Genomic DNA, 20,068 nt, shown 5'->3' on the forward strand with positions numbered 1-20,068 from the left:
AGTCACAAATATTTAGCGATTCGATAATAATCGCAATTACCGATTTTTAAAATAGTGATTTCTTAATAGCAAAATTGCTATTAAGAAATTGCAAATGTGCGATTTTGCTATTCAGGAGCAGATTGATGACATCACAACCAGGAAGTGTGACTGCCCATGCTGTTTCTGATTGCCTGAGACTGTGTCAGAGGCTGGTAGCAGGAGCACACCACTCTGAACTTCATGTGTAGCGCAAAGACACCATCCAAAACACCATGGATACACAAGAGAAGGAAAAGGAGGGTGCTGGAAGAAAAAGGAAACACAAATTTTGTGAGAAAACTTGAGGTCCTCGTTGAGGAGATGGTGAAGATCCATGAACTGCTTTTTGGCAAGAAAACTCTGCACATCCCAGAGTCAGAGAAGCGTAAAATCTGTCTGAACATATAGGCTAAGATAAATGCCATTGGTGTCACACAGAGCTCCATTGGTGACCTACGCAAGGGCTGGTATGGAATGCGCTCAAGGGCTAAGGATAAGGTTGCCAACAGGTTTGAGGAGGCGAAGAAAACTGATGGAGTTACATCTACTGAGCCTGCATCCACACCCCTTGGGGATTTGGTGGAGTCCACCCTACAGCCGGAAAGCAACACCGGGGTTGCAGATATTGACAGCTCAGCCACGCCCAACATCAGACAAAGGAAGATGCATGCTAAATCAGCCCTGACACATTACCCACAAAAGAACACACTCAGGATTGCCTCAATATCGTAGTAACAATGCTACTCCATTCCACAATTTCATGGCCACACAGCAATGCATCATGGTAGATGTGTCACACACATAACACAGTTGAGCAATGAAACATAGCAATATATTGGCAGTTTACACACAACAGTAAAACCAAAATAAAACACAGCAGTTAGGTAAACCAACTGCATTCAAGTTTATTTAGTGGACAATAGAAAGCAGGACACACAATAAGTAGTGCTCTTGTATTTAAAGGTGAACCTGCGACATAGGGTGACAACACTGAATGTAATGAGGCACCACAGCTACAGGACCAGGCAGAGGTAGAGGCCACAGAGGAGACAACACTGCCAACACCTGAGCAAAAACAATGCCGTTACACTGTACATCCACTCCCGAAGTTGGAGGGAGAACTGGAAGGCATACAGGATGAGACACATCCAGAACAAGGAGAGCAGGCATGTCAGGAACATGAGCAGCCTCCTATGCACCATAGGGATGGCAGTTGCAGTAGACGCAGGCCAAGGGCACAAAACACCACAGACTAAGGAGATGATTTTTCCTTATTTTCTGGCCTGGAGGACACAATAGTCAAGGTTCAGTGTCTGCAAGCAAAAAGCATGAGGTCAATGAACAGGAAGCTAGTGTCTGTCAATCACAATCTCACAGCCATAAAGGAGGGCATCAGAGAGCTAAATCTCACTGTTGAAGAGGGCAATATGGCATGTACAGACAGCATTAAGGAAATGACTAGGGCCATCAAAGAGCTCTGTGCCACAATGCAGAGGGACCATGCATCCAGGCGCGGGGGAAAACAACATCTATTCACCAGTCTGGGTCATTACAGCAAGGCAGTCAGCTGTTTGTGCAATGCCACATCTGTACTATCAAGACGCACAGTGTCGATGTAGATTGAACTGGCACACTGCAGCCAGGATGTTGCCAAAGGTTTGGTGCAGGTCACCAATGCAGTTGACCAGCTACAGACAGCAAACATAGCTGGCACAGGTCTTCTGGGGGCGGTGGACAGTAAGGAGGTCTTCAGCCGCAGCAGCATTACCCCACCAATGACAGAACCCAGACGGCATAGTGTGAGGCAGGGAACAGCATCAGATGCCTCATCAAGGGAGGGTAGTCAGAACACTGAGCGTGCAACTGCAGTCCGTGGATGGAAGAAATAGACAGTGTTGCCACAGCTGAGTGCAAATGGGTGAAGTAACCCATGGCATATGTACATTTGTCATTCCATTACTCATATCCTGTGTACATGACATGTGAAACAGCAGGAGCCACACATTACTTGTGATTTTTCGGCTGTGTGAATGCAATTTACCTAATGTTAAGGTATATTAAAACACAGTTATTCTACAGTCATGATTTGCTTTGTGTCATCATTTCTCACCTAGAAATAGTTGCGTGTTATTTCATCACGTCTCTGTCTGCCATCTGCTGCCCCTACACCACATGCTGGTCTGAGACTTGGACCTGGTTCCTCATCCTCATCTGATTCTGAATCTGTGAGTTCCACTGGTATGCTTTTTGTTGTTGCAATGTTGTGCAGCATGGCACAAGCAGCCACAATCTTGCAACAGGTCTCTGGCCTATGCTGCAGTGCTCATCCACTTTTGTGCAGGCAGAGGAAACTGCTCTTCAGTATTCCAAATGTCCGCTCGATGAGACTGCACGTTGACTTGGGTGCGCAATTGTATCTTCTCTCACTCTGATTAAAAGGATTGAGGTACGATGTGAGGATGAATGAGCGCACAGCATATGCAGCAGCACCTACAGGTTGAAAGACATACGGTTATTCACTGTCCTATTTCTACAGCTTTGGGGGCATATTTACAAGGAGGCGATACAAAACTATCGCCGCTTTTGCGGCCGTTTTCGGCCGAAAAGCGTCGATAATTTTATCGCCTAATTAGCAAGGCCACGCTAACGCATGAAACCTTGCTTTAGCGTGGGGATTCCTAGCGCCCAGCTTTGCATCTCTAATGAGATGCAAAGTGGGCGTTCCTAACCTAAGCGACATTTCTCCTATCATCAAGCCCCACGCGGCAGGAAAAGTAGCGATAGCCCCTGTTATTGCTACTTTCCTTACGCCTGCTTCAGGACTGACTTAGCCATGATATCCTATGGAAGGTGGATATGATGGCTAAGTTTGTGAGTCCCTATCAGCAAGCTAACGCCACACTACGTGAGTTTATCGCTGGGTTTCCAGTGATAATCTCACGTTAGGCAGTTAGCGCTAGGATTTTTATCGCTGAGGAGATAAGCGTTGCTAATAGCACGCTATCTCAGCGATAAAAATCCACGTTACCCGGTGATAATTATCCTCACGCTAAGAGCACTGAGCGATAATTATCGCCGGTTGTTGCTGATATGCCCCATAAAGAGTACATCACAGTGAGGGACATGCATTTACCTAGCAGGTATCCTTTGACAAATGCACCCCCAGTGAGACATGTGTATATTCCACTGTGTCGAAAAATTATGGAATCATGTGTACTGCCAGGATATTTGGCCACTTTATCAGTTATGATGAGTTTTGCGTTACATATGAACTCTATGTTGAGTGAATGGCATGATTTCTGGTTCTGGAATACGTACTCATTATCTGAGGGGGGAGAGAGGGCTACATGTGTGCCATCAATGCAACCAATTACATGGGAAAAACTGGGCTATCTGGTAGAAATCCAGTTTTGGTCTGCTGCAATGCCTGCTGTGTGGTGGGGAATCTGATGTAATGGTGTATCCTCTGCACAATTGCATCCAAGAATGCATGAAAGAAGCACTGCAGGCAACTCTGGGACATCCCTCCTGCTGTAGCTATCACCCCCTGGAAGCTCCTTGATGCCAGTAAGTGCAGTGAACAGAGGGCCTGCACACGTGTCGGGATGGTTGGGTTCTGTAGGTTGGATGTTCAAGCATAGGTTTGAGGTCAGCTATCAAGTCTAGTATAGTAGCTGAGTCCAGCCTATACTTCTTATGTATTTCTTCCTCTGTCTGCTGGAACAGGGTAATGCGCACTCTGAAAAACGCGTTCCTGTCTCCTTCTCCGTGCTGCTGCTTAAATCCGCATCCTCCACGCTATGACATACAATGCTGCCAATGTGAAAGACCCTGAGGCATTCTGGGCCTGTTTAAATAGCCTGCACCTGGTTACCACCTGGATTGAGTTGGTCGTAATATAAAGGTGCAAAATTGTGATTTCTACATATTCGCAATTTGTGAATTTTTGATACAATGTATTGCAAATGCGCAATTTGTGACATTCAATATTGTGAATTCTCAAATTGAGACTGAGATATTGCGAATTCGCAAAGGGGTTTTCGCAGGTTTTGTTGCCTCGCAAATTTGGTAATCGCTATTTTTGCGAATATCACTTTTGCGATGCGAAACACTGTCATACATTGGGACATGCTATTTTGCGATCGTAAACACTGTTTTTTTGCGATTCACAGCTTTTGCAATCTCAAAATAGCTTGATACATATGGCCCTTTATGTCTACCTAACATAGTAAGAAATTGATTTTTTTCCAGCTAGGGGTAAATTAAAAGCATATGTTTGGTTTAATACAATACATAGGAGCATTTATAAAGTATATTTTGGTTTATTATAACAAAATTTAAAATATTAAGATGTCAATTCTGTCACACATCCTTAACATATTACATTTTTGGTGGCCTCTGGTAGACTCTTCCATTAGTATTTGATGTTCAGCAACACTGATTTTTATTTTCCTTTTTCGTATCTCTCATCTTATGAGTCCTAGCTTGACATTTTTAAGAGATAAGGAATAACCCTGTGCGTAAATCTCGGCTATGCTTGTGGAGTTTGCTGATTTTTGGCAACTCCACGTTCCACGTAGAACGTGGAGTTACCAAAAACTCCCTGCTCCGTACCGGAGCAGAGGTTTTTTAGAGTTTGCGTGCTCAAAATGCATTTTTGCGAGTGCGGGAGCGACTTACCGGGATTCCTGTGATCGCCGACATTTCCCATCCATTCATTAGCGCCATGAGATTTGGTACCCGGCCGCACAGTCCCGCGAGAGTGTGCGATTGCAAACACGTCATACAGGTGCTCCATCCAACTTCCGGCGGAAGTGTTGTGAAGATCGCGATCCCGAAGACGCAGAATTTGCAATCTCGAAATGATGATTTGGATTAGAAAAACTCCTCAGATTGACATTTGGCTGTAATTTTTGGTGCAAGGAGTCCTTTTTCTTTTTTTACTTTTTTTTAAGAGGAAGGGAGTGCCCCAGAGTTTCCAACTTCCTGTTCCTGTCCAGCAGGCTCTTCCCAGTGCTTTGTCCATCTCCTGTTCACTTTTCATTTTGATTTGGAGCTGGAAGGACCACTCTTTGTGGCCGCTGCATCATATATCATTTGATTTGAGGACTTTTGAATTTTAGATTTCACAAGTAAGTTGGAAAATTGGTATCGTTTATTTGATTGGGGCAGTGCACCTAAATTTATTTTGTACTTTTCATTGTTTTTTCTAAATTTATTGTGGTGGGTGGCCTGTAGCTTCAGTAGGGGCCTAGTTGTTTCTTTGTAAGTAATTTTTCATCTTTTATAAAGGAAACATGTTGCACAGTTCACAACATTTTCTCCAACTTTTGAAATTAATTTGCAATATTTATTAAATTCACTAGCCATAGTAGTCTGCCAATAGGCCTGTCAGCCAGTAGGCCCAGAGCTACTCATGGGTGCATGAAACATCTGTTTCTGTGGTGTCTGTTGAATTTAAACATCATTTAGGGCATGGATGACATTGGATTGAATTGCAAAATGTGTTTCTTTTGGTATTTCACTTTTTTCTTGTGTGTTAAATATTTGCCTTTGTTGAATGTGTGAGGTTGTTGTGTAACTTGCTAAGTTTTTTTTGGCTTTGTTGCATTAAAGATGTGTTGCATGCCTCCTTTGTCTGGCCAGTGTGTGAGTCTGTTTGTAACAGTGGGCCAGCATTTGCCTTGGCTGAGCCTCCCTCTGTGGCCAAGGGCCATTTTGTAAAGTCTGTGTCGATTTAGGCCTGCTAGAGTTCAAATCTTTCAGGCCTCCAGCTTGTTGTGAGTGACCATGTGGCTGGTAGCCATTTTTTGGTGGTAGTTAGTGTGCTTTTGCCATAGGCCTGCATGTCTAACCTTTGTTCCTCTTGGCTTACTTCTTCTAATTGTTGTGGCCTGTCCATTTAACTGGCTACGATTTTGTGAAGGCAGCCAGTGTGCTTTTGCCATGGGACTACATTGTCTGTCTTCCCTTTCTTGTTGTTGTGGCCTGGCCATGTGTGTGGTGGCCATTTTTTGTTATGGCAGCCATTGTGCTTTTGCCATAGGCCTGCATTGTCTGTCTTCCCTTTCTTGCTGTTGTGGTGGCCTGGCCATGTGGCTGGCGGCCATTTGTGAAGGCAGCCAGTGTGCTTCTGTAGTAGGCCTGCAAGCCTTCTTTGTGGTGGCCATGCCTTGTTCTTGTTTTGCATGCAATTGTTTCTTCTTTTATCCAGCAAACAATGCAGCACAGTTCATTAAATTTTCTAATACATTTGCAATATAATTGATGTGAATTGATTCACTATTTGGCCTAGTCTGCCAATGGGCTTTCCAACCAATAGACCCAGAGCTACTCATGGGTGCATGAAGCAACTGTTTCTGTGGTGTATGTTGAATTTAACCATATTTTAGGGCATGGATGGCTTTGGATTGAATTGTAAAAAAAAAAAATATTTTGATATTTCACTTTTTTTCGTGTGTGTCATATACATGCCTTTGTTGGATGCGTGTGGTTGTTGCGTAGCTTGCAAACCTTTTTTAGCCCTGCAAATTTTTGGTTTTGGCATTGTTGCATTAAAGCTGTGTTTAGCATGCCTTCTTTGTCTGGCCAGTGTGTAAGTGTGTTTGTAATAGGGGGGCAGCCTTTGCCCTGGCTGAGCCTCCCGTGTGACCAGGGGCCATTTTGTAATGTCTGTGTCCATATAGGCCTGCTTGAGTTCATTGTTTTCTAGGCCTCCTGCTTTTTCTTAGTGACCATGTGGCTGCTGGCCATTTTGTGGTGGTAGTTAGTGTGATGTATGCTTTTGCCATAGGCCTGCATGTCTTTCCTTTGTCCCTCTTGGCTTATTGCTTCCATCCATTGTCAGCTACAGGTCCCTGAATGCTGCATCCCACGTGATGAACAATACCAAACCAGTTCCATTACATTTGTGTTTTTGTTGTTGTTCTTCTTCTTTCCCATCCTTCCTGAATGTACACCATGAAAGCCCTTGTTGTCAAAGTCCCATCAATGGCTACACTGTTGTTATGTTTTTTTAATAACTGAGTTAATAAAATGTTATAATAACACTAACAAATGTGACCACACACACTAAGTTATATATTATATTGCTTCTGCTAGTAGTAATTGAACCACAACAATGAATGAAACGTTTCACTGATGTTCTTCTTGTTTCTTTGCTTTTAGGTGCACAATAGAGGAGAAGACAAAATCATCCATTGTACTGCCAGACAGAAGTCCTGCTGTGCATGATGTTATGTGTGATGTGACCACAGACATCTCTTCAACCTGTGCCACTGCGTGCTGCTGACATCTTCAAGATGGCCCCAAATAAAGGTTCCAGGTCCAGTACCAAGAAAGTTGCCAGTGAGAAGGAGGCACTGCCACTTACCAAGACCGGTATGTCACCCAAGATCTTTTTTGGGAAAACAAAAATTGTGCCTGCATCAGCTGTGTCCAGGGAGCAAGTTGGGAACAGCCTCCCCGCATCAGTGGACCTACCCCACCAACCTAGGCCCAAGCCCAAATCTGTTGCAGAGGCAGTCACTCTAATCATGAGTCCAACGCCGATGATCAGTGAATTTCACAAAGAAGTACCCAATCCACGCAGGAGACTCAGATTAGTGGGCAACAACAGCTGCAACCACTGCCCCAATAGAAGAAGTTGTTCCACCCGAAGTAGGGGCAGTTCAGGAAATCGAGCTTCCTGCAGAGGAAGAAGAGCAAGCTACTCTTTCGGAAGGTCCTTTGTCTTCTAGATCCCCAGCCAGGAAACGGAGGATTAGTCCATCAACTTCTTCTGCAAGCCCCTCTTCTGATGATCTAGACGCCACTCGGAAGCCACCAGCTCGGCCTGAGAGTGAGACATGCCACGAGACAAGGCTAGGGAAAAGGAAGGTTCCAGAAAGCCTTAGAGTTATGGAGGTAGATGTAGAAGAGGAGGATGATGATGAGCCAGTCATTATGGACATAAGTCCCACCCCAGTGGAGACTGACATTACCCCATCCCAAATTGCTGTGAGGGATGTGGCACAGATACCACCAACACAGATGATACCACCAACACCACCTCCAGGTTCCATATTTTGCTGACCTCGACCTATATCTACCACAACCACCTCAGTAGAAATAGGTGCTGCAGGGAGTCAAACTTCACACCCACCTACGAGTTCATCCAGCATTGATAGTGGCACCAGCAGCACCAGAAAGTTGACCTCCAAACAACACATGTGAAAAAACACAACTTGATCCATTGGGAGGCACACCTTGGCGGCCAAAAATCTGCACCCATTGTTGCTGATGGGGTTGAAGAAGGAGAAGATCCTATCACGGTGGAAGGTGAACAAGAGGGAGACATTTTCTCTGATACACAAAGTAGCCCTGTCCCCAGCAGTGCAGTGGTACTGCCCACATCCTCGTCAGCAACATCACAATGGCACAAGAGTCAGGCTGAGACACCAAGGGATCCCAGGGAAGAGTGTAACACAACAAAAAAACTTGCTTTGAGCCTAATAACATCTGGCGTCAAGAAGTTGCCTGTATCAGTGGCACCAGAAAAGAAAAAAATCCAGGCTACCATTGACAGCACATTTAGGTCGGAGGGGCAGTATGTACACAACCACTCAACAGCACGTTTGTACAATGCAAAGCTGGTTAAATGTTAGCACTGGACCTCCCCTCTTTTTCTTTTGTGGAAGGGTTCGGTTTTCTTGAATTTGTGACAGTCATCTGCCCAAAATGGGAGGTTCCCAGCCGGTCCTATTTCGCCAGAGTTGCTGTTCTAGCACTACATCACGACGTGCTGTAATTGCTTGGACAAGCTTTGCAGCAGAATGCTGTTCACCTGACAACAGACATGTGGTCCAGTTGCCAAGCCACTGATTACATGTGCATCTCTGCACACTGGATCTCTTTTGTGGGGGGTAGAGAAAAGATATCTGCAGCAGGTGCTGTTGACAGTGCTGCGATTTTTAATGCCACACGGAAACATGCAACTGTAGCCATGTTTGCCACTGAGAACTCTCATACTGCTGCAAACATTTTGGAAGACTTTGACAGCAAATTATTTGAATGGCTGCGACCAAGAGGGCTTAACATTGGTATTGTTGCCACGGACAATGGCAGTGATAAAGTTAAGGCCATGGCCGATGGTGGCTATTCAGGTTCTTGTGTTTGGTGCACTGCTTTAACATCATTGTTCAAGATTTCTGAAAAAAGAAGACCAAGTCAACAACTTAGTGACCACCTGCAGAAGAATCTGCACACATTTCAGTAATTCTTTTAAAGCCTGTAAGCAGCTGAGGATCATTCAATGTGAGCATAGAATGCCAGTTAAAACACTCATCCAGGAGTTGCCAACACGCTGGAACTCAACTTATTACATGCATGAACATATGTTTGAGCAGTACAGACCAATCAATGAATATGTCTTGCAAAGAGGGGATGCTACTGTGAAAGGCATAATCATTGAGATGGACCAATGGGAATTAGTTAAATGCCTGACAGAGATGCTACTTCCTTTCGAAGATCTTCACAAGCGAAGTCAGTAAGGAAGGCCAAGCTATCCCATTGTTGCACATGCTACAGGAACAGCTGAAGGGGGTGTCTGCAATGTACACAGGTGTGGAGGAAAGAAAAAAGAAGCATATGACTTGGTGGAGGGATTAACCCTTCGCCTATCTGAAAATACAATGGTGCAAAGCGGCATTGTGTCATGCAACCAATACATTTGTGCAATTCTGGATCCATGGTACAAAGTAGTACCAAACACATTGATTCCTTTTTCAGAAGGAGATGTTGCCAACTACAAAACTTGGATAGCTGTGGAAGCCAGTCACTTCAAAAAATAACGGCCGGTAATTAGAGGCCCCCTACTCCAGGCCACAACAAGTACTTCAGGGCAGCCGGCGTCAAATTCAACTTCAGAGCCTGAGGGCAGTGTGTTTGGCTCACAGCAGCCAAAACCACCAACAATACCAAGAATAACATCCACAATAACAGGAGCATTAGCTCCATCAAAATCGGCACAGGAATGGTTTCTACAGCAAGGGCTTGTTAGGTCCAGTGCTGAGGCTAAGGCGAAAGAGGCAGAGCAAAGCGGAGCACCGCTGAGCATTGAGAGGATGGTCCACGCCTATCTGGATGACTCAAAAGAGATCTACATTGATCAAAACCCATTGGTGTATTGGTATGGGAAAAGGCGCCAATGGCCAGTGCTCAGCAGACTGACGATAAACTATCTGGCTTGCCCTGTCGCAAGTGTCTCTTCTGAGCATATTTTTAGTGCTGCTTGTGCCATTCTGATAGTTAGAATGACCAGTCTCTGACCCCAAAACGTGGAGATCAAACCATGATCAAAATCATTCAGCAATTTATACCACCGGATTACACCATACCTGAAGTAGCACAGCAGGAAGATGATGGTAACGACGACTTAGGTCATGGATGTAGTGTGTTAGATAACCTACTTCTAGGTGAACTACCAGAGTTTGAGGATGAGCTCTACTTCCCTGACAACAACTAGGCTTTCAACTTGTTACTTTCTTTCTTGCTTTGAAGCCAGAAAAAAAAAAAGATACAGCTAAGGAATATTATTTACTTTTATTATTTGTGTGTGTCAATGTTTTTCTGGTTCAAATCACAACAAATCCATCACCACCGTCTTACTCTTTTATTGTCAGATTGGAGTTGCAACTGTGTGCAGTCACTGAAGAAGTAAGTCCACTCCTCCCAGTCCTGCTCCAGTTCTGACTCGCCCTAAATTCATTTCCCTCAAGCCAGACATTAGATGGAGAATAGTACAAGAAATGTGAAATGTGTGCCTGCCTCGTGAAGTCCCTTCAAACAACCTGCCTATAGCTATTCTCCTTTCTGAGCCTAGAGGGACTACCACATAAGAACAGGTAAATGATGGCATACATTGGACGCTGACTCTGAGTGATTGGTGTTTGTGTTGTTGTTGTGCATGATGCCTACTAGTATTTAATCTACACACAGAAAAGTGACTCAAGTCAATGTTTCCCTTCTTGGTACACTACAGAGTTGGACACCATCATGACCATACCATACTCGCAGTCAATCACTAGGATCGAGATGATTGATAGAGCGAATAACTTGGAGCATTTCATGAAGTGGCCTAAAAGGTAAACAACACCACCCCCAGACCTACATGTGTAGTGGTGGAGGCAAATGTAGTGGTATGACTTACAGTGGTGCATTGATTTAGTTACTTAATTTGGAAAATGCTATGTTGCTGTGTATGTGTGCTCCGTGATGTCTGGCTCAAAGCTAAGTGGAGGTTGGGTGGGCACCGCAGGCCTGCTGCTGTTGTGTTTTTGTAGGTTAATCCCAGAAACAGAGTAGACATGATTAAGCCATGCTGCCTCAGAAAGTTTTCCTGTTGCACTCCACATTAATCTTTGCAGTTTAACTTTACTTTTCTCCTAGATTTTTCAATATCCCTTTTGTTTTTCCATCTACACTTACAGGCCATCAATTCATTTGATTCATTTTTCCTCTTCACTCATTACGACTGTGTGTGTTGTTGTTTATTATGTTTGCTTATATTTGACTCCTACAGATATTTTTAAATTTTGTTTGCTAGCTTTAAAAAGAAGCTGGGTATAACAGCAGAACATAAAATGTATGTAACATGGGTCTCTCTGGGGGCAGACAGGCAAGGCAATTGCTTAATATTAATAATTGATAATATATTGCTGCCCTGTACTACTAGTCTAGTACAACTCGTCATCAAGTCACCATCATGCATGCATTTCCTTTTTCTCCCTCAACAAATGTATGATTGTCGTCTGGCAAGATGAATGTGTTGTCCATGTGTAGTGTTTGTATTTGTCAAACCTTTCCCTCAAACACCTTCCCAACCATTCATCAAACTCTAGCCCTCTTTCCCCGAGCTGTGTGATTTATATTGAGGTGTGACTAAATTAAATTTACACCAATAATTCATCACTCTCTTGCTTGGGCAGATATGGTGAAAGCAACACTAACTCAAGGCATGGCGAGGATCTTCTTCTGCTTGCCCACCCATGCTCAGTATTCTCAAGTAAAAAAAAATTCCAGAGGAACATAAACCATCATAATTAATTGCTGGCATTGATTCCTCATCCTTCCAGCACTAAAGGTTATGATGTCCACTTCATAGGTTGAGTTAACTTCAATTTGTAACTTGTACTAGGCTATCCCCGCCACCATTATGTTCTATTTTACTTTAGCATTGCTCATCATCATCATGGTTTCTTGTTTGCCAGTCTTCTTGTGTACTGTACTTCTGCTACTCGTTCCAGAGTCTCCCTCAGGCGACTGACTGTCTCATTTTCTTTTTTTGCAAATGCTACTGTCAGTGTCTACTACTACTACCACCACCACCATGGCAACTTGGGAAACCAAACTATCATCACCATGCAGCCATTGCTTTGTCTAAGTATAAATAAGCATCAGCCACAGGTAAGAGAAAAAGTTTGGGGGAGGCATAATTAATGATATGGAAATTAATTCATTAATTCACACATCCACACCCTTCCGAATCCAGTTGCAAACTGCATAGACTAGGAGCAGAGACTGACAGTACTAGTAGGACAGGTCACAAGTGAGGGGACCACATCCATCTTTGGTGTGATACACTATCAACAGATTATTATTTCAATCAAAAACTGTCTGCCGTCCTGCAGCAGCAAAAGAAACCGTGTGAAGTAAAAGAGTGCCCCCCTCCAAAAATATTTATATTATACATAAAGTAAGTATAAATAATTTATTCCACTAACAAAATAGGCTAATGGAAAAACCCACAACACCTGACCCACCCCTCTCCCTAACCCCAATGTCCAAAGATAAGAGTCCAATCCAATGTCCATTCCAAAGGTCCATTGTCCGTAAGTATAAACCCAAACTTTTTCCCAACGCCCAATTACCACCCACCCCAAAATAATTCAAAAGGGGACAAGGCAACAGAGTTCTAGCGGTGGGCTAGCAGTCCCCAGTTAATCTCCAGAACCTCCTTTATCCGCTCCTCTAGGTGTGCCATCCGGAGGACCATGCGGCGCTTGAATGCTCTACAGTTGCATTTATATGGGGGGCCACAGTGTTCAATGAAGTGCAGAGGGCGGCTGCCAGACCATGGTGCCGTACCACTGGGGGGGCTTGGCTGGGGTCCGGAGCATTTGGAGTAGGCTGCAGCTGCTGCCACCTCCTCCTCCTCCTCTGCCAGAGCCACCAGCTCCTGATATGCTGTGTAGATGGCCTCCAGCTTACGGCGTTGGGCCATGGCTGCTAACTCCTTCCTGTTTGGTTGGGAAAGAGTAGCTATATCAAGAAAGAAAAAAATACATTTGTAACCAATACTCTTAGCAAAACAGTAACACAAAATTAATTATACACATAGTGGCACAGTAGCACTAGCAAGCACAGTACATAACATTTGTGGTATCCTCCCACTTCCTCGGCCTCTAACATTTGTATGCATCCGACACCAATCAGCCACCTATGCATCCCACGCATCCTTCTCTGCCAGTCATATATTACATGTCCCCCGTCCTTCTTCCTTCCATCCTTCTTTCCCGTTTAGTTCAACACATTCATTAAGGTTGTCTGACTCTTAATCTTCTTCATAAAACTTTCCCAGCTGAGTTGAAGTCAGATATAAGAGGACATTAGTTACTCAACTCCCGCCGCTAATGCGATTGTTAATGTTAAGTAAAGGGTGTCTTCTTCAACCGTTGTTCACAACAACTTAGTCTCTCTCAAAGGTACAGTGTGTACACCCTTGTAGTGACTTTGTAACTATCATCAATAAGTAAGGAATGTAAATACAACTTTCCACCACCCGCCACTGCTGATGGCTCACCCACCGCTGCAGCAGCTGCCGCATCAGCTCCCTCCTGGCTGGCATTGCCTGCCCCGCAGCTGGCCCTGACACTAGTGGTTGGTACGTCTAGAAAAAACATTACACATTTTGTAGATGCCATGTAGGCCTCCCCCTATTTATTTCTTTTCACTATCAAGATTGAGAAAATACAATACATACATACACCACATACATCACTAGTACAAATTGGGTACTAGAGTAGAGTATGCAGTAGTTTGTCCTATCCTATCAAAAATAGTAAAATATCTGGTTGGGCATTTTGCTGGAGGCAATTGTCAAAAAGCCTCTCAAGATTAGGAAGAGGACCCTCAAAGGTGCATGTCTCCTGGCACGCTAAGCTGTAGTCATGTTGAAGTCCTTGCAGCCATTTCAGAAACATAAAGTCTGTTGCAGAATGTTCCAGAATCCTGAAAAAAGTATGGGTTAGCATAAGCAATGCACATTATTGTCACAGGAAGTGATGTCATAGGAGAATCTATCTATCTATCTATCTATCTATCTATCTATCTATCTATCTATCTATCTATCTATCTATCTATCTATCTATCTATCTATCTATCTATCTATCTATCTATCTATCTATCTATCTATCTATCTATCTATCTATCTATCCACACACATATACTAGTTGTCATGTTGTGAAAGTACATATATGTATACAATGCATGTATTCATTTTTGGATCACAAATAGGCACATACTTGTTTTTATGTAAATACCAAGATGTGACGGTTTTCAACAAAAATTCACATTTAAAAATGGATGCAATTTACCAAAAAATCATGGTATGCTTATGCAGAATTGAGTGATCAGGATGCATTCTTCTAAATGCGGCCAGCTTGCTGCTGTTCCCCTGTGTGCCACTCCTGTGAAGGGATGCTACCCCTGACTCTGGAGCCCCATCAAGCTCACTGGAGACACTGGACTAAGTATTCTTCACAGAGTTGGTCCAGTTGGTAACAATTAGCAATGCCTCTCTGGTGGGACTGTGTAGTACAGGAAGGTAAGGGCGCAGGATATTGCACGCTGTGGAAGATAAAACACTCTAGACATTGAACTGACTTCAATGAGTTTACTGTAGGTCAGAAACTTTTTGAATTGGTTTGCTAAAGGGAATGTGAGACTAAAGGTTATGATGTCCACTTCATAGGTTGAGTTAACTTCAATTTGTAACTTGTACTAGGCTATCCCCGCCACCATTATGTTCTATTTTACTTTAGCATTGCTCATCATCATCATGGTTTCTTGTTTGCCAGTCTTCTTGTGTACTGTACTTCTGCTACTCGTTCCAGAGTCTCCCTCAGGCGACTGACTGTCTCATTTTCTTTTTTTGCAAATGCTACTGTCAGTGTCTACTACTACTACCACCACCACCATGGCAACTTGGGAAACCAAACTATCATCACCATGCAGCCATTGCTTTGTCTAAGTATAAATAAGCATCAGCCACAGGTAAGAGAAAAAGTTTGGGGGAGGCATAATTAATGATATGGAAATTAATTCATTAATTCACACATCCACACCCTTCCGAATCCAGTTGCAAACTGCATAGACTAGGAGCAGAGACTGACAGTACTAGTAGGACAGGTCACAAGTGAGGGGACCACATCCATCTTTGGTGTGATACACTATCAACAGATTATTATTTCAATCAAAAACTGTCTGCCGTCCTGCAGCAGCAAAAGAAACCGTGTGAAGTAAAAGAGTGCCCCCCTCCAAAAATATTTATATTATACATAAAGTAAGTATAAATAATTTATTCCACTAACAAAATAGGCTAATGGAAAAACCCACAACACCTGACCCACCCCTCTCCCTAACCCCAATGTCCAAAGATAAGAGTCCAATCCAATGTCCATTCCAAAGGTCCATTGTCCGTAAGTATAAACCCAAACTTTTTCCCAACGCCCAATTACCACCCACCCCAAAATAATTCAAAAGGGGACAAGGCAACAGAGTTCTAGCGGTGGGCTAGCAGTCCCCAGTTAATCTCCAGAACCTCCTTTATCCGCTCCTCTAGGTGTGCCATCCGGAGGACCATGCGGCGCTTGAATGCTCTACAGTTGCATTGATATGGGGAGCCACAGTGTTCAATGAAGTGCAGAGGGCGGCTGCCAGACCATGGTGCCGTACCACTGGGGGGGCTTGGCTGGGGTCCGGAGCATTTGGAGTAGGCTGCAGCTGCTGCCACCTCCTCCTCCTCCTCTGCCAGAGCCACCAGCTCCTGATATGCTGTGTAGATGGCCTCCAGCTTACGGCGTTGGGCCATGGCTGCTAACTCCTTCCTGTTTGGTTGGGAAAGAGTAGCTATATCAAGAAAGAAAAAAATACATTTGTAACCAATACTCTTAGCAAAACAGTAACACAAAATTAATTATACACATAGTGGCACAGTAGCACTAGCAAGCACAGTACATAACATTTGTGGTATCCTCCCACTTCCTCGGCCTCTAACATTTGTGGGAGTTTCATGCATTAATACTACTAGGCACTATGGAGTAGACAAGTCTTTCTCATCTCTCCCTCTCGTTTAGCTAAATTAATGTTGTAGGCATGCCAGCTCAGTCAGTTTGTACCCTAGACAGACATACTCGTGTCGCAGACTCACGTTATTTTTATTTACTACTGTCTGCCGGTGGGGCAGCTGTAGTCTACAATTACACAATTATCTTATTTTTATATTATGGCCATACTCTGTCACAACAATGGCAACTACTCAATTTCACTTTCACCCAGGCAGATGATATCTGATCCAAATGATCATTGAATACATATGGGATGACCAGAATTGTTTAACCATGCAGCAAAAAGACCCATGGCAGGCTGACACAGTTGAAAATGACATAGGTAGGGAGTGGGCCTCGGAGTTGGAGAGAGGCGCTTGATAACGGGTGGATATGGGTACATACATACACAATATATATGCTGTGGTTGCAAACTACTGTGAGTCAAGGGAGTCTTCTGAAACACAACCTTGAATCAAAAACCTTGAAAAATACAGTCCTTGTTTCTCTTCCCAGTCATTCTTCCATTGATCATTGCCTTGTTCTTCTAGCATTCTTTTTTTTAGTTCTAATCTTATTCTATTCTCCTTGGCTTTGCTACTCTGTCACGGTTTATTTTTCTTTTACATTGTCTTCATCCAGTGACAGTCTCCACCTATGCTATGATGATTGTACCATCCAGGCATCCATCCATTTAAAGTAAACATGGCTATCATTCTTCTTAAATAGCCTCTCAACAAACCTTTCGCCACCAACATACATTTGTAATTTTTGTTAACCACCACCCATTCATCCTTCCTTGCTTGCCTTTGAGTTTGAGCCATGAAACCCCCCTGGAGGATTCTTTCTATAGCCCATACAGTTTTACCCACCCAGGCAGGCATCCTTTCTTTCACCTTCCACCCATCCTTCAACCACCCATGCATCCGACACCAATCAGCCACCTATGCATCCCACGCATCCTTCTCTGCCAGTCATATATTACATGTCCCCCGTCCTTCTTCCTTCCATCCTTCTTTCCCGTTTAGTTCAACACATTCATTAAGGTTGTCTGACTCTTAATCTTCTTCATAAAACTTTCCCAGCTGAGTTGAAGTCAGATATAAGAGGACATTAGTTACTCAACTCCCGCCGCTAATGCGATTGTTAATGTTAAGTAAAGGGTGTCTTCTTCAACCGTTGTTCACAACAACTTAGTCTCTCTCAACAGTACAGTGTGTACACCCTTGTAGTGACTTTGTAACTATCATCAATAAGTAAGGAATGTAAATACAACTTTCCACCACCCGCCACTGCTGATGGCTCACCCACCGCTGCAGCAGCTGCCGCATCAGCTCCCTCCTGGCTGGCATCGCCTGCCCCGCAGCTGGCCCTGACACTAGTGGTTGGTACGTCTAGAAAAAACATTACACATTTTGTAGATGCCATGTAGGCCTCCCCCTATTTATTTCTTTTCACTATCAAGATTGAGAAAATACAATACATACATACACCACATACATCACTAGTACAAATTGGGTACTAGAGTAGAGTATGCAGTAGTTTGTCCTATCCTATCAAAAATAGTAAAATATCTGGTTGGGCATTTTGCTGGAGGCAATTGTCAAAAAGCCTCTCAAGATTAGGAAGAGGACCCTCAAAGGTGCATGTCTCCTGGCACGCTAAGCTGTAGTCATGTTGAAGTCCTTGCAGCCATTTCAGAAACATAAAGTCTGTTGCAGAATGTTCCAGAATCCTGAAAAAAGTATGGGTTAGCATAAGCAATGCACATTATTGTCACAGGAAGTTATGTCATAGGAGAATCTATCTATCTATCTATCTATCTATCTATCTATCTATCTATCTATCTATCTATCTATCTATCTATCTATCTATCTATCTATCTATCTATCTATCTATCTATCTATCTATCTATCTATCTATCTATCTATCTATCTATCTATCTATCTATCTATCTATCCACACACATATACTAGTTGTCATGTTGTGAAAGTACATATATGTATACAATGCATGTATTCATTTTTGGATCACAAATAGGCACATACTTGTTTTTATGTAAATACCAAGATGTGACGGTTTTCAACAAAAATTCACATTTAAAAATGGATGCAATTTACCAAAACATCATGGTATGCTTATGCAGAATTGAGTGATCAGGATGCATTCTTCTAAATGCGGCCAGCTTGCTGCTGTTCCCCTGTGTGCCACTCCTGTGAAGGGATGCTACCCCTGACTCTGGAGCCCCATCATGCTCACTGGAGACACTGGACTAAGTATTCTTCACAGAGTTGGTCCAGTTGGTAACAATTAGCAATGCCTCTCTGGTGGGACTGTGTAGTACAGGAAGGTAAGGGCGCAGGACATTGCACGCTGTGGAAGATAAAACACTCTAGACATTGAACTGACTTCAATGAGTTTACTGTAGGTCAGAAACTTTTTGTATTGGTTTGCTAAAGGGAATGTGAGAGCTAGAGAGGATGGCAGCAGACTGTAACTTCACAGATTTGGCTCACCTAAATCAACAACTCCCCATTCAGTATGAAAGCAGAAATAAAACCTGTGGTGCAATCTTAGTGGGAGAAGCAGAAAATGTACATGTTCTGGCCATTGGCATCTGAGAGCTGCCAGCCTTTTGCCAATGGAATTTTTTATTTTTTTTGTCATGGTTTTTACAAAATGTTATTGTTTAGGAAGCGGCCAGGTAGATGTATAGTAATATAGATAGCAGTGAATGACGCACTATGTAAATGCAATTCCAAAATGATATGTATCAATGTGTTCTCGGTGCCATTGTGTGGCATGTCTGGTTACATGTCCCTGTGCCATCCTATGGACTTTTGGAGCTCTGGGCAAGAGATATTTTGGAGCCTCCTGTTCAGGAAATCCTTCCACCAAACTTCAGGTATTTCAAGCCTTCATGATGCCAAACAATATTGAATTACGTTAATCTTTTTCAAAATTTGGTTACTCAAAGCACCCAAAGGCTCAAGCAGCATGGCGTTCCTCAGCCTAAGAAAGCTTCAACATGCCCTTTCTGTCTGTAAGGCTTCATCTCGGTCTGTGGAGGGAGCTGTCATTGTAGTCCTTTTTCTATGTCTATGAAAGCTGTCAAATAGTTCTACGTTTATGTTGATGGTTACTGCAAACCGTAGTCCTACTTCTATGTCTATGACCTGTCCCCGTTTTTTGTTTTGAGAATCTGGTCACCCTACACTGGTCGGCCCGACTAGATACTTACTCTGTCAATGCAGATAATGCAAATATATGTTATTTCAGGCATACATTTTCTGCCATTAGTCACTAATTGGAATGTACTTAAACTCACTCCATACTGGCATGATGCAGATGCCATTATCCTCTCTTTGCTTTGGGCACAAATATAACAATCTTAATTTAGTAATAAAACCGTAATCATTTCATTGTAAAATTTCTCTTTGCAGGCCAACAGCAGTCTGGGTCACTATAATTGTGGCATCGGTGGACTTTAGGGCTGAGATTGACTGACCATCCCACTTTGGCAGAAAAGTTTTCATTTTTAGGGATGTTCCCTGAGGTGATGTACACAGGTGAAAAAGAAGGGGTGCTAAAACGCAGCCATGCTTTAATCTGCTGTATGTGTAATTCTCTCTACGAATAGAGTGCCATAATTGCTTTACCCCATGTGTCAAAATGTCAAATCT

The 20,068-nt window shown here is 43.3% G+C and overlaps 1 long non-coding RNA gene across 1 annotated transcript in view; it reads left to right on the top strand.

Moving 5' to 3' along the window:
* Nucleotides 1-20,068, top strand: part of LOC146822841 (uncharacterized) — a 380,915-nt gene that overhangs the window by 318,724 nt on the left and 42,123 nt on the right. Inside the window, exons 4-5 of the long non-coding RNA XR_014962089.1 lie at nt 12,363-12,465; nt 15,231-15,333. This is a non-coding gene — a long non-coding RNA (uncharacterized LOC146822841). The remainder of the gene's footprint in view (nt 1-12,362; nt 12,466-15,230; nt 15,334-20,068) is intronic.

The sequence above is a fragment of the Triturus cristatus genome, chromosome 5_2 (genome assembly GCF_964204655.1).
Source record: "Triturus cristatus chromosome 5_2, aTriCri1.1, whole genome shotgun sequence".
Classification (NCBI taxonomy): Eukaryota; Metazoa; Chordata; class Amphibia; order Caudata; family Salamandridae; genus Triturus; species Triturus cristatus.